The sequence below is a fragment of the Strongylocentrotus purpuratus genome, unplaced genomic scaffold (assembly GCF_000002235.5).
Source record: "Strongylocentrotus purpuratus isolate Spur 01 unplaced genomic scaffold, Spur_5.0 spur5_scaffold_7, whole genome shotgun sequence".
In the NCBI taxonomy this organism is placed as follows: Eukaryota; Metazoa; Echinodermata; class Echinoidea; order Camarodonta; family Strongylocentrotidae; genus Strongylocentrotus; species Strongylocentrotus purpuratus.
The window spans coordinates 12,078,231-12,091,636 of NW_022145613.1; the positions used below are offsets into that span (position 1 = coordinate 12,078,231).

The 13,406-nt window shown below is 36.1% G+C and overlaps 1 long non-coding RNA gene across 2 annotated transcripts; it reads left to right on the forward strand.

Moving 5' to 3' along the window:
- The first annotated feature begins 2,465 nt into the window (after positions 1-2,465).
- Positions 2,466-4,845, forward strand: LOC105445866. Of its 2 annotated transcripts, none has more exons than XR_004062062.1 (2): positions 2,466-3,415; positions 4,175-4,845. It is a non-coding gene; the product is annotated as an uncharacterized LOC105445866 (long non-coding RNA). The 2 variants fall into 2 exon arrangements; XR_973540.2 differs by lacking the exon at positions 4,175-4,845 and adding an exon at positions 3,653-3,808.
- Positions 4,846-13,406: the final 8,561 nt, after the last annotated feature.

The window sequence follows — 13,406 nt, forward strand, 5'->3', positions numbered from 1 at the left end:
ATACTTTATGAGGGCTTGAATGAAAGGAGGCTTTAATATACTACGAGTGAACGATCTTGCGAGATTATAACCAAAATTATACATACTCAATTTGTTCTGGAATTCTCTAGGCTGACAGATTTGATTCAAAGTATTAATAATTCCTGGAAAGCCTAAAAGCACTGAGCCGTAATAAATGATTAGACAGTGACGTGGAACCTCCTAGAGCAGATAACACTAGTCTACATACCATACTGGAGTACCTTTATTTTTTAAAGGCAAAATTTACTTTCTAATGTCACATCGAAATGAACACACACACCAACCAATGTAAGATTAATTAATTGTTAACTATTTTGGAAAACCCTATTTAAGAGTTTTTTTTAATGTGATTTGTATTTTTTAGGTTCATGCCAAGGTCAAAGAGATGAAAAAAAGGTTTATTTATGTTGCATCTATGAATTTTACAGCCACTGTTATATTAAATGATTCTGTATTTTGCCTGTAAATCGAATTCTTAGATCAAAGCCGGTCCCAGATGTAAATAATAATTTCTGATTAATACACATCTTTAAAAACCTAATTTTGCACACGCAGACACATTACACACAAATTGTGTTTTCAGATTTGCAATTAAAGGACAGATAAATATTTTATAGAGGGTCTTGATGATAAGCTGCATGTAATAATATCGATCGTATGCGTCTTTGATGTACTTTAGAATCCTGACGATCGAGTTTGATGCATCATCGTGATAGGTCTTCCCTTTCAGGTCTTCCCTCTTCGCTCTAGTAATTATATGTCTGTCTGTCTCATTCAGCTGTGCAAATAAACATTGCTGTCTGAGCTGTAATGAGTCATTCCAAGCACTGGCATTATCAGAATATGTGGTGTCTGTATTGGCTCTGATTTTAAATGAATCTTTAAGTTTGAAGTCAGAAATAGCCATGTTGTAGACAGAGCGATTAAGGATGGTGTAACACGTATCACCAATTATTGAGTTAATTATTGAGTTAACTATTGAGTTAATTATTGAGTTAACTATTGAGTTAACTATTGAGTTAATTATTGAGTTAACTATTGAGTTAACTATTGAGTTAATTATTGAGTTAACTATTGAGTTAACTATTGAGTTAATTATTGAGTTAACTATTGAGTTAACTATTGAGTTAACTATTGAGTTAACTATTGAGTTAATGCCCTTCTGGCTTTCTGCAGATGATATTTTTTATTGAGAACTATAAGGGCTTGAGCTGAATATATACAAAGGGCATTAATTTATTAAAGTAGGTGTTTTGTTGCTGTCCTTACTATCTCTTGGTTGAAATACAAATGTAGTTAGAAAATATATTTAACCCTTCTCTTGCCTGCAATGCTTCAAATTGTTGTTATGAGCCCATGAATTTGTCATGTATTATTATACGGATTTGTTGATTTGTAGATTCATAATAACGCAGATGAAATGTAAGAAGCAAGAAAATAGTCCTGATCGATTGAAGAACTTGCAGTTAAAATAAATTGGGATGCAGGGTTGAATTGAAATGAAAATAGCTTGAATTAATGGCTGTCCTGCTACTTTAATCCTGATCCCCAACTCACATATAACACATGACTACTATTAATGTTTCCCTGCATCGTGCCTAGCTGGCAGTTGTTCAGTCTGCATTGCAATCTGCTAATATGTCTGTCTTGTTTCGACTGTGTAAACATCCAAGGCATGTGAAGAGCATTAGTCTTTTGTTTGTTCCTTTAATATACATGCTACATGCAAAAAGCATGTTTGTAGTCTGCTATTACAGTGCTGTCCACACAGAGACATGTTTCCCCTTCCACCCCCCCCCCCCCCCCCCCCCCCATTTTGAATCCCTAATTGATATACAAAAGTGGCCTAAATTGGCACCTTATGCAAACAATTTGTTTGATAACAAAAGTATTCATAGGCTTTTCCCCTTCTATTTGTGGTTTTATCATCATAATTCCATTATATTGTTAATATTCCTACCACACTCATCTCCCGGAGCCATGATTCTGATGTCGTGATGGCCAGTCCCCATGTATAGCATACAGAACTTGATCCCGCCCTCCTTCTCTCACCGATGTACTTAGTGAGGCATTAAAACCCCTGTCATCTGAGAACCTCGTTAGCACATGAATGAAAAGTATTCTCCAGCAACGGAAGCATCTGGTCGAGTTATCTGCAACATGGATTGATGTCTGTTTCAGCAGACAGAGAGAGAGACAGAGTGATAGAGAGATAGAGACAGAGTGAGAGAGAGAGAGAGAGAGAGAGAGAGAGAGAGAGAGAGAGAGAGAGAAAGAGCTCAAAATGGCAGCCAATGTTCTCTCTGATTTCCTAATTGTGGAGAATAGATATATACATGTACTACTGTATGTATGCAGATAGTCAAGTCAATGTGGATTGATTGTGATGTACATTTGATGACAGAAAAGATTCAAAATAATTTTCTGCTTGATTTCCTACGTGGGCATTTCCACGGTAATAGGGTACTTCTGTGTGTGAAAGAATAAAGCGCTTACAGAAAAATTAAATAAATATCCTGTGGCTTTCTGTGTTTTTATTTTCATTGTTGATGGTATAAAGAAATAAAAAAGACAATTCCATGCACTAATAATGTCATTTGGTTGTGTTGTCCTCTTTTCTTTAATGATTATTATTAAAAATTCCAAAGTACAATCAGTAAATGTTGAGTGGTGTGATTTTGAGGGTGATGCAAATAAAAATTCTAAAAAGAAATTGATGTTTCATGTTTTGAAAAGAGATTTTGATGCGGGTGGATTACGGCATTGATCATAGTTACGGCGATTGAGCTTTAAAGAGAGAGAGTGAGAGAGTTGAAAATTACATTGGCTGAATGAGAGATTCTGTCCACCTGTGTTACGTACGTTCAGAGTGAATTTTCCCACAATTATTAGTTGTGTCACCCAACAGTTTTATGTGCTTTGCAACTCTTTTGATGAAGGTTGAAATGTAGACCAAGAAAAAAATTGTCAAAATAAACGCAAATAGAGATAAAATCTATTCAAAATTTGGAGTGCAATATTCGGTCCAACTCACGAACGTACGTAACAACTAAAAAAACGGACCGTGGCGTCCGCGAATATGACGCATGGATAATCCACGTATCAGTCAAGTGAACCAAGGCACTGCAACGTTTGATTGTACTTGCAATCCATGCGCTGACTTCTACAATCGCGGGGCCGTGTAGCTCTATATAACTTCTGTCCAGTTTGTGCGTACGTTCACGGTTGCTGGTAGTTAGAACGACACGTACGCACGATGGACAGAAATGCTATTCGGTCTTATTTACGTACGTTTTTTCGCGGGGTTTCGTGAGCAGCAGACGACATCCGATCGTAATCATTGGAGTATCAACTCAACATTAGATTAGATCTAGGCTTTGAAAATCGTGGAATGGTACGTATTTGTTATTCAAAATCTTTTTGAAATACAGTAAAAGATCATGTTTCCGAAAATGAGTCATGTGTAACTTTAGTGGTGTACGATTATATTTTCCTCTTCTTGTCTAGCTAGTGGTCTGCTAGATCTAGTGCTAAATTTTAACGTGTAGTGATATTATTACATTACAGTCCCATATGTAGCTTTTCATGTATGCAACACTGGTAACTCTCGCCGATCTCGCATTTTCAATAGGTGCAACCGCAACCCAATTTAGCTCACGCAAAAAAAGCAACTGCAGTTGCCTAAATCAAGAACAAAAAAAAACAAATTTATACTTACCAACAGCTTGCTTGATTACTTAATGTTGGTTATCTTCAATAAATTGTGTTTTCTTCAAAAGGTCGCATTGTTGTTATGGTTGAAGAAGGATATTACTGTTAAATAATTTACAGCATACAACTTACAAGAGTGTTTTGTTGTACACAATTAAGTTTTATCTCAATTAGAATAATTACATGAATTAATTCACTTTGAAACATTAATCAGCCCCAGAATATATGACTTTACAATCCTTCTGTTAATCATTTAATGCCTTCATGTTTCAAAACCAGGAAATATCTATCTGTTTGGAGTGAAAATGTGCATGATTACTATTAACGTGAGAAAATCTGAACGAGTCAAAAAAGAAAAAAAATACAAATACATTTAAATTTGAATTAGCACAATGGATTTTAAACTCACGATTTTTTTCATCTTTAATTCTTTTGATTTCAGGTGAAAGATGTTGTGGGAGAAGATCTTGTCATCAAGTACATGGCCAAGTCGGAGTCTCATCCGGGGCTATTTATATGGCCAGCACGTGAGGATGTGTCTCGGGAATGTAGAAAACAGATAGTGAAGAAAATGCCTAACCCTGTCCTTCGGGAAGACATCAGCAGCACTAGATTACAATTTTTCACCTTTGCAGAACTCTCCCCAGAATCATGACTTGCTCCATACAATTTATGAATGTCTTATTACTCATAGATTGGTTAATAATGAATCGAGTCATTCCAACTTCTTCAGAGAACTTGTGTAAAGTCCAGCACACCCGATATCGTCCCAAACCATCGGTTTTAAAATCCTTACAATATTCTCTGACTCTCGTGTAAGAGGAAAACCTAGAACTGCGTGTATTGATGTTAAAAAGGAGACATGATTAAATGGCTGGATCGTGCTAATTTATTGTTCTCACGTTGTACTTCAGTAAGGTTTTAATCACCTCAATAGACTTGTGTGTTATGAAAACAAATAAAATTCATGGAAAATTGGCACAAAGACACAATTATTTACTGAAAATATTTAATGAATGCTCAATTGAATTGATGCATTATAATATGCAAAATAACCCATTGAGTATGCAGTGTCAAATCTTTTTTGAATTTCAGATCTGAATTACATCAAAATGATTGTTATAAATACATGTATTTGATTTGAACTTACTTGAAATGAATGATCATAATTTTGAACAAAAATAGAATTAAATAGAGCATTTATGAAAAATGAAGAAATATAAAAGGTAAATATCATACACATTGTAGTTAGCAGATAAAAGAACTCTAGAATAAAAGCATACAAATCCTGTATAGACAATTTGTAATTAACGACATGATGTTTGTGAAATATCAATGAATAGTGTTTGCCTTTTATTCTATATTGTGTCAACTACTTTCCCAGTCTTGATGGGAATTGATTACAAGCTAATGCTTACATGTAGTGAAATGCATGCTCAATTGTTTAACAGTCTGTTATTATTGGGCTCTGTGTCCGAGACACATTTTGGCTACTGACTATTAAAGACCTAGACTACTTTTAAATTTGTATATAAGGTTTTGTGAAATTTCAATTTCAATGAAATGATTAGTGTTTGCCTTTTATTCTATATTGTGCCAACTTCTTTCCATGTGACTATAGTTACTATCTTATCATTTTTAAATTTGAATTTGCAATTCAGGTGTTCATAATTGTATAAATTTATATAAATGGTTCATCCATGGACAATTTAAGTTGTACACTGAAGTTTGTTGCTTGCTTTTGCAGTTGGTCAAAAGATTAATGAGAGGTGAGATAAGATTTCAAAACTATCAATTAATCTATTTTACAGATTTACAAACCGTATATCAGTTGGCAAATTCATTGATTTCATTATACTTAATAATTAAAGACCATTCACATTTCACTTATTCTCCACAATTTAAAATGATCAATACAATGAAACATTTTAACCTATGCAACGCTTATGAATATATTGATTATGAAATATGTGTCCCAAAACAGAATTCAAACAAACGTTTAGATGCCTGTTCTGTCCAACCGTTACATACGTTCCCTATTCTTATTAATTGGTTCCAACATGCATCAACAATTATAACTTCTAGATTTTATTTTATCCTGGAATATATGAACATAGCATCAACATCCAGTACACAGTGACACCAAATTAATAGAGTACGCACCATTAAAACATGTGTGAAAGATTTATTCATTCAATAATACATGATACATTGCAAACATTCCTTAAATATTTGTTTTTCTGATTCACAAAAAAAGCTATAAAATTTTTTTAAAAAAGAAGCAAATTCTGAGATGATTGTTAAATTGATGTTTTATTGATACTTAACTCACATGAATGAACATTGCATTTATATATTGAGCAAATAATAAATCAGAGGTAATTTAAGTTACAAATTTCTGTCCAATGTTACATACGTTCCCCCCAATACATGTCCTACTTTACGACCTCTGCAAAGTTAACATGAAATCACACTTATCTTTTCCCTCATAAATATATAGAATATAGATATTGGACAAGCAAAGGGAGAAATTTGATTGCTCTAGGGGTGAAAACAATTTTGACCATATTTACATCACAGAAGTACCCACTTAACATGGAAATGCCCACTTGTTATTCTAGAAAAATCAGTGTGCATTAAGTCTGTGAAGTGCTACAACTTACAAGAAAGAATTCAAAATGTCTTCCTATTTTCTATTTGATATTTGCCTGAGAATTTTCACAAGTGTTTGTAGACTAATTATGGTCCTATCCAAATCTAATAATTTTATCATTGTGAATATTGCATGATGAAAAAAAATATGTTAAACATGGAACAACAGTCTGAGAACTTTGCCCTGTAATATAAATTTAGATTCAAATCGATTGAACCAATAATGCTAGTGTCCTTATCTGCACCTTCTGGAAATGGCAAATCGTGTCAACATTTGCATACACTCCGTGCTTGGCCAGAATTTCCAGAACTCTGTAAGGGCATTGTAAATATTAATTGCTCTATGAGTCATCGGGAAAGTGTGCGAATATTTCAGGATAAAAATTGCAGCTGTGGAATTCAAGATGATTCCCAACTTTGTTTTTTCTTTCCTTATCCCTCGGCTATGATTTTCTCGTTAAATATTCACAAGGAGATATCTTGCTGTAGGTGGAGACGGACAATTTGTTAATTCTGTGTGAGTTATTTTCAATCTTTTATGATTATTGACAGTCTATTGCTAAGCACTATGCATTTGTGTCGATGAAGAATGCTTCAAATATGTCTGTGCATGTATGGCCCCCATTGGTATTAAAATGTTTGAGGTTATAATTTTGTAACTTTTTACTGGCTTTAGTGGACTAATATGTAACAAAGTCTGGACTCAGTGGACTGCCATAGTAGATGTTTGTCACACTTATACTAGTGTATGCACTTCATATATACTCCAAACAATGTGGCAGTCCATTGTTTCTATCCAAAGCATTACAGAGTTAATGACTTTTATGCTGCTAACAACACACAAGGAAAAAATAATATACCAATATCCAATAGGGCTATTTATGGTGTACCTCCCCCCCCCCCCCCCCCTTTTATGTGAAGGGGGGGGGGGTGGCTGGCAGGTATCTAATTTATTTGTAAATTTTAACATTAATTGCAATACTATGACTTTGTGACAGTTCTGGTAATAATAATAATAACGTTCAATTCATATATAGCCCAACTATTACATAATTGTCTCCATGCTCTTCTACTTTGTGTCTGTATTTGAATGCAAGACTACATAAAGCGCTGCACAGCCAAGCCCAGGGCCGCAGTAACCCAGTTTAAAGGGGAAAAACCTGGGAAACCTCGATCTGGGCATGTAGTCCCACTGTATGGGAATGGTTGTATGTACAGCTGCATGTTCAGCATGTAAACTAAAACCACTATTGACAGATGAGGTCCATATAACACCGTCTACTGAAAAGAAGAATGTGCTTCAAGTCTAACATGAAAGTGTTGAATGAGCAAACCGAAAGTTCACCTTTGTATTAGTATGTGTGAAGTGTAGCTTCACTAGCTTCACTAGCTTCACTACCCATACTGACCAAATGTTCCGCCTCACTACCCATTTTTAAACGAAATGTCCGTGAAATTCAATTCAAGTGAGTTGATTTTGCGATCGCTCACATGAAGTATTGCTACCACCCTCTCTCTCTCTCTCCCTCTCTCTCTTCTCTCTCTCTCTCTCTCTCTCTCTCTCTCTCTCTTTCGTTTACTCTCTCTCTCCTCTTCCATTTTCATGTAATCTCCTATTTGTATAAAATGTTTTATAGTTATATATTATGTTGTTTTTAATTATTGTATATTTTGTATATTTGTATGTGTATTGTAATATATTTGAAATGTAATTTGTTTGTGTAAAGCAGGCCTTGCGGCTTGAATGGGACTACCCTGCTTTTTATAAAGAAAACATGAATAAATAATAAATAAATAGCTTTGGTCGATTGAGAGCCAGAAGGGCATTCAATCTGTGTTAACCCATGGACTACTGACTCCTGTCATTCCATAGGGGTAGTACAGGGGGCGTTTCACAAAACTTGTCATCAATGACAAATGACAGTTCTTGTTAAAAGCTACTCAAATCCTTGCTTCTGATTGGTTGTCAACAGATTTGTCACTGATGTTTGTGATTTGTCACTGATTTTTGTGATTTGTCATTGAAAAAAGACTTTGTGAAACGGGTCCCAGGTCTGACTCGATTCGACTAGGCAATGGGTTGAATGTCCTTCTTGCTCTAGGTGGATGATGGAAACTGATATATGCCTACCATGCTTACATTAAAAATCACACCATATTTAGATGCATTGAAGACGTTTTCACTTCAGATACAGCTATCCACAACAATCCAAAATTTCTGGCTGCCCGCAAGAAAGCTGTTACTGCTTCTAGGCAGTACAGCTCTTATACATGTACGGCCTTCTTGTGGGTAGCGGACGTATTGTGATTTGAGGGTCGATCAAATCATTCACTCAAATTGCACCATTTGATGATATGGGAGTGGGGGGGGGGGGGGGGTTTATAAGTGTCATTATTTGCAATATGCTAGGCAGAGACATGCCCTATGCTAAGGAACCTATGTAGCAATGACAGATAACTATTCATTTTTAGCAAGGTCTGCTCTTGCCTTCGTCCTGCACCTGATGATAATGAAAACCTATTACCTTTTTGGTAATAATCGTGCTTAATTGAGGAGATTGAGGAGATCTCTGGTGGTGAAATTTCACCCTGAAGAAGTGTGGAGGATTGAAAAAGAAGCTTGACGAATCGAAAGAAGATCTGAGGTAACTTCCTCTTCGTCTCCTTTGCCGGATGAAGAGGGTCGACAAGGCTCGACATGCTAATTAGTACTCTCCTCCTAGTCCCGATCAGTCAAAAATTTGTTGGGTTTTGGGGCATTGCTCTTACATTAAGATTGGCTATTTAGTGCGAACATTCTGAAAATGGTTCACCCTGTCAGTAGGCTAATTTTGACAATGAAAAACTTGACATTTATTGCCCCCACTCTCAGTCATTCAAAGTCATGTTGGTTTGTGGCAATTATGCTCTGTCATAATATTTAGCTCTCAAACTGTGGAAATGGTTCACTCGTCACTAGGATGTTGTGCTTGAAGCACCGTCAGTTACTACCCTCTATTCCCAATCAGTAAAAAATAAGGTTTTCCTTGGCTTTCATTACGATTGATTATTTAGTGCGAAAAATGGATTCTGAAATAAGGAGCAGCTGGCAGTTGGTTTATTCTCTCACTAGGCTTTCAGGGCAGTGAAAATGATTATTGTCCTGATTTTTCTCCAAAAAATATGACATTTGTGGGATTGGGGATGAAAACGTCTGCCGGATTTGTAATATCTTGTAATAGAAAAATAAGACCATTAGTAATTTTTGCCTTCTTAGTTAGAATAGGGGCGGGGGGGGGGGGGGGGGGGCTGCTGGTTCTCCCATGAACGCCTTTGGGAGATGGAGTTGTCAAAAGAGTATATTGTGGTAACCTTATGTGGTCATTTCACTTTCATTAATTTATGCAAATGGATCCTTGTTTAAGCTGCACAGATCTTTTAAAAGGCTCTCAAAACCATTATCAAATGTTGTGGTTCACAGTGACAGAGGAGGAGCGAGAGTGGAGAGAGAGAGAAAGAGAAAGAGAAAGAGAGAGAGAGAGAGAGAGAGAGGGGGTAGGAGAGAGAGAGAGAGATGAGGAGAGAGGGGGTAGGGGTTTAAGAAAGATAGGGGAGTGAAAGAGAAAGAGATAAAAATCAAGAAGTGGACAGAAAGCAAGAGGGGGAACAGAATGGAGAAAAAGTAGAACCTTTTAATTTGTTTTTGTTAATAATTAAGCCCTTTGGGATCATTGTCTTAATTTCTCTCCATTAGATCTTTCTTGTTTGTCCAAAATAGATATTTTCATAGATAATTTGTTTTGAACTACAAGTACCAATGGCATCAATTCATTGTGATTGTGTATAAAATGTAACTTTCTGTTTGGTTGTTTTGAATAAGTCATTTACTGAAGATGAAACATGATATGGATCAATGTCTCTGACACCAACAACACTACTTGAAGCATTATTGTATCTTTACTCGTTTCCTCCCTAAACACCCATTGTTCCGGAGTCCAGACCTAGTTTGTTGAAATGTCAGCAGAATTTGAGAGAAGTATCACTTTACTTGTCCGTCTCCTAAGAATTGTTGAGATCCAGAGGTGTTTAGCAGGGAGGTTGAAATGGAAAGTGGTTTTGCCCAGGGATAAGTGAAAGAAAAGTAGGTTGGCATTTGGATTATCAAAATGGATGGAATCGAGATGAGGGGAAAGGGAGAGTAAGGGGCAGGAGAGAGACAGAGAGGAGGAGGGAGAGAGAGAGAGAGAGGGGGGGGGGGAGGGGGAGCTCGAAAGAAAGAAAGAAAGAAAGAAACAAACAAACAAACAAACAAACAAACAAACAAAGAAAGAAGGAAAGAGAGGGAGGGAGAGAGAGGGAGGGAGAGAGAGAGAGAGAGAGAGAGAGAGAGAGAGAAGATGGCGTGGGAGGGAATGAAAAATAGCAAGGAGGTGGAAAAGTGTGAGATTTTTAAAAAATATGTAAACAGAGAGAATGAGATTGAAGAATCCATGTTCTTTTAAATCAGGAACTCATGCCATGAAACTTTCACAAATATAAACAAAAGCCATGTTCATAGCAAGAAAATTTTGTGATATTCAAAAATCCACTGCTGTGCCAGTCATAAATAATTCTTTCAAAAGCATTTGATTTTCAGAAACATGGAGCACTCATATAAAATTGCGAAAATTTAATGCATGCAAACAGCAAAATTGTGTTGTTTTTAAAGTATTTTTAATCGTGGACCTGAAAAAATGAAAACTGCAAATTATTCACTTATTCATCTTTCTTGGAAGAGCAGAGCCAAATACATGGGGGAAAAATATCTGTTCAAAGCAACTGCTGCTCTATTACATGAAAAGATTATGTTTACATAAATAGGTCGGTTGAAAAACTTTTCTCCCGGTAACAAAAAGCTCAAGTAATCTAAAGGCTAAAATAGAAAGCAACTCGATGAAGAAAAAGGGACAAGTGAAGTGGAAATTCAAGGCCTCTAAATAGAAAGACATAGAAACTCAACCTGCTTCAGAGAAATTGAAAAAGAACAATATATTCTACGGGAGGTGTCGTTTCCATGGAAATCAGACATAGTCATAGTAAAGACATCTAATCTTATACACGTTCCCTAGAGAGCTCCTTGCAAACCGAGAGTAATGAGAAATGCAGAAATTCTACAATTTTTTTCTCTCACCATGTTTATACATTTTGGTCCACATTAAAATGATTATGTGTCGCTAAGCTATCTCTCAATGGCCAGAGGGTCTATCTCAATTTCCCACATGGTAGAATCGTCAGTATCTGACATTGATCTTGGTAAATGCCAGTGGGAAATAAACACATGCAGGAATATATTGTCTGCTGAGAGCCAGAAGGATGTTAGCTCACAACTTTCCTCTAACTTAAAGTCCTACTACATGTGGCTTTTCGCCGACGATATAGTGAATTGTTTTGTAAAGCATTAGTTCAATTCATTTGAGCTATGCCAGATATATCATATTCAGTTTCAGTTTTCAGTTTTTAATAGTTTTATTTCATAATTCACATTCATTATATAAATCAAAGGCAATAAACAATAAGAGCAAAAAGATGTGTTCTTTCAATAGGTGTACAAATACATGTACATACAATGATATAAGGCCACAAAAGTAATAATACAGTCGAGTATACAGAGATATAAATAAGATGAAAATATGTGTAGATGTATTACCCCATTCACATCAGGTATATAAGTACATTATTTGATATGAGGCTGCATTAACATACAAGATTAACTTGGGTCAGCTTAGGGTTAAATTTGGGTCCAAATCTAATACGTAGGCTCCAGATTGGTCGCAAGCTAGATTTATGTGAGAATAACCCTGATTAATAATTCAACTCTAGCTATTAAAATAAGCCATTTCGTAGATGCAATCTGTGCATGGGCATAATAAAGGTCATTTGTACAAAACTGTTAAACCCATGGAGACGTCTGCTGGATACGTGTTCATGAAAGTAATGAAGTCATTATTTATTCATGCGCCAAAGGTACATTCTATGATACACAAGTAGAAGGATCGTTCTCAAGAGGGCAAACAAAATGTATTCATGAAGCACCTCAGGGGCTTTTGCAGTGATTATTCTAAAATTCTCAAAGTGGGAAACACCTCCGTGGCTTTGCCAGTGATTATTAGAAGATTCTCCAAGTGGGAATTCTCCATGTATGTAGAAGGTCTGTGGATATTTGGGGTCATTTGAATTGTGCACTATTAAAACTATGAACTTGTCTGTTTGCTAGCATAGGAACATTCGCACTAGATTTAGTCTTGCATCAGCTCCAGGTTGGACCCAAGTCAAACGTTGTCTGTGTGAATGGGGGTATGAGCCTCCAAGATGTCCCTGGATGCTCACATACTCACATCTAGCACATTTGAAGAGGTAATGAGCTCACATTGGTACGAGTTGCCATGGCAATATCCCATCAGGGAGAGATTGACCTCCATAGAGAGAGAGAGAGGGGGGGGGGGATCAACTGATGTAATGATTAAACTAAATTAAACCCAAGAAACACAGATATTCAATGAAGATTGACATGTAATTTTGGTTTCTCAGATATTTTACAGATGGTCCAGAGACTCATTAATTTATACCCAAAAATATTATAAATACCTTCTCTTAAATTATTACTATTGAGACCATTGAGTTTATATGCAGAGTTTTTGTGAATAGTGACAGCAGCTATAACTGACTTCAATCTTGTGAAGATGATATGGCTAGCTGTTTTATAGTTATTACAGAAGGTTCCATGGAGTTTATGCCAAACCAATTGGAGCTATGGAGATTTACCTTTTAATGAGGGACACTTAACATTTTTGTTATAGTTTTGTTTACAAATAAAGGATATGATGGAAAGAAAGTGCTAAGTGTTATCTTGATGAGATGTGAAGATACTTTAAATGGATTGTGGAGCTGTGTGAGGTCTTCCTCTTCATAGTTCATATGGTTTTATCTCTTCTTTCTGAGAGAGAGAGAGAGAGAGAGAGAGAGAGAGAGGGAGAGAGGGGGGGGGGAGGTAAAGAGGGCTGAGA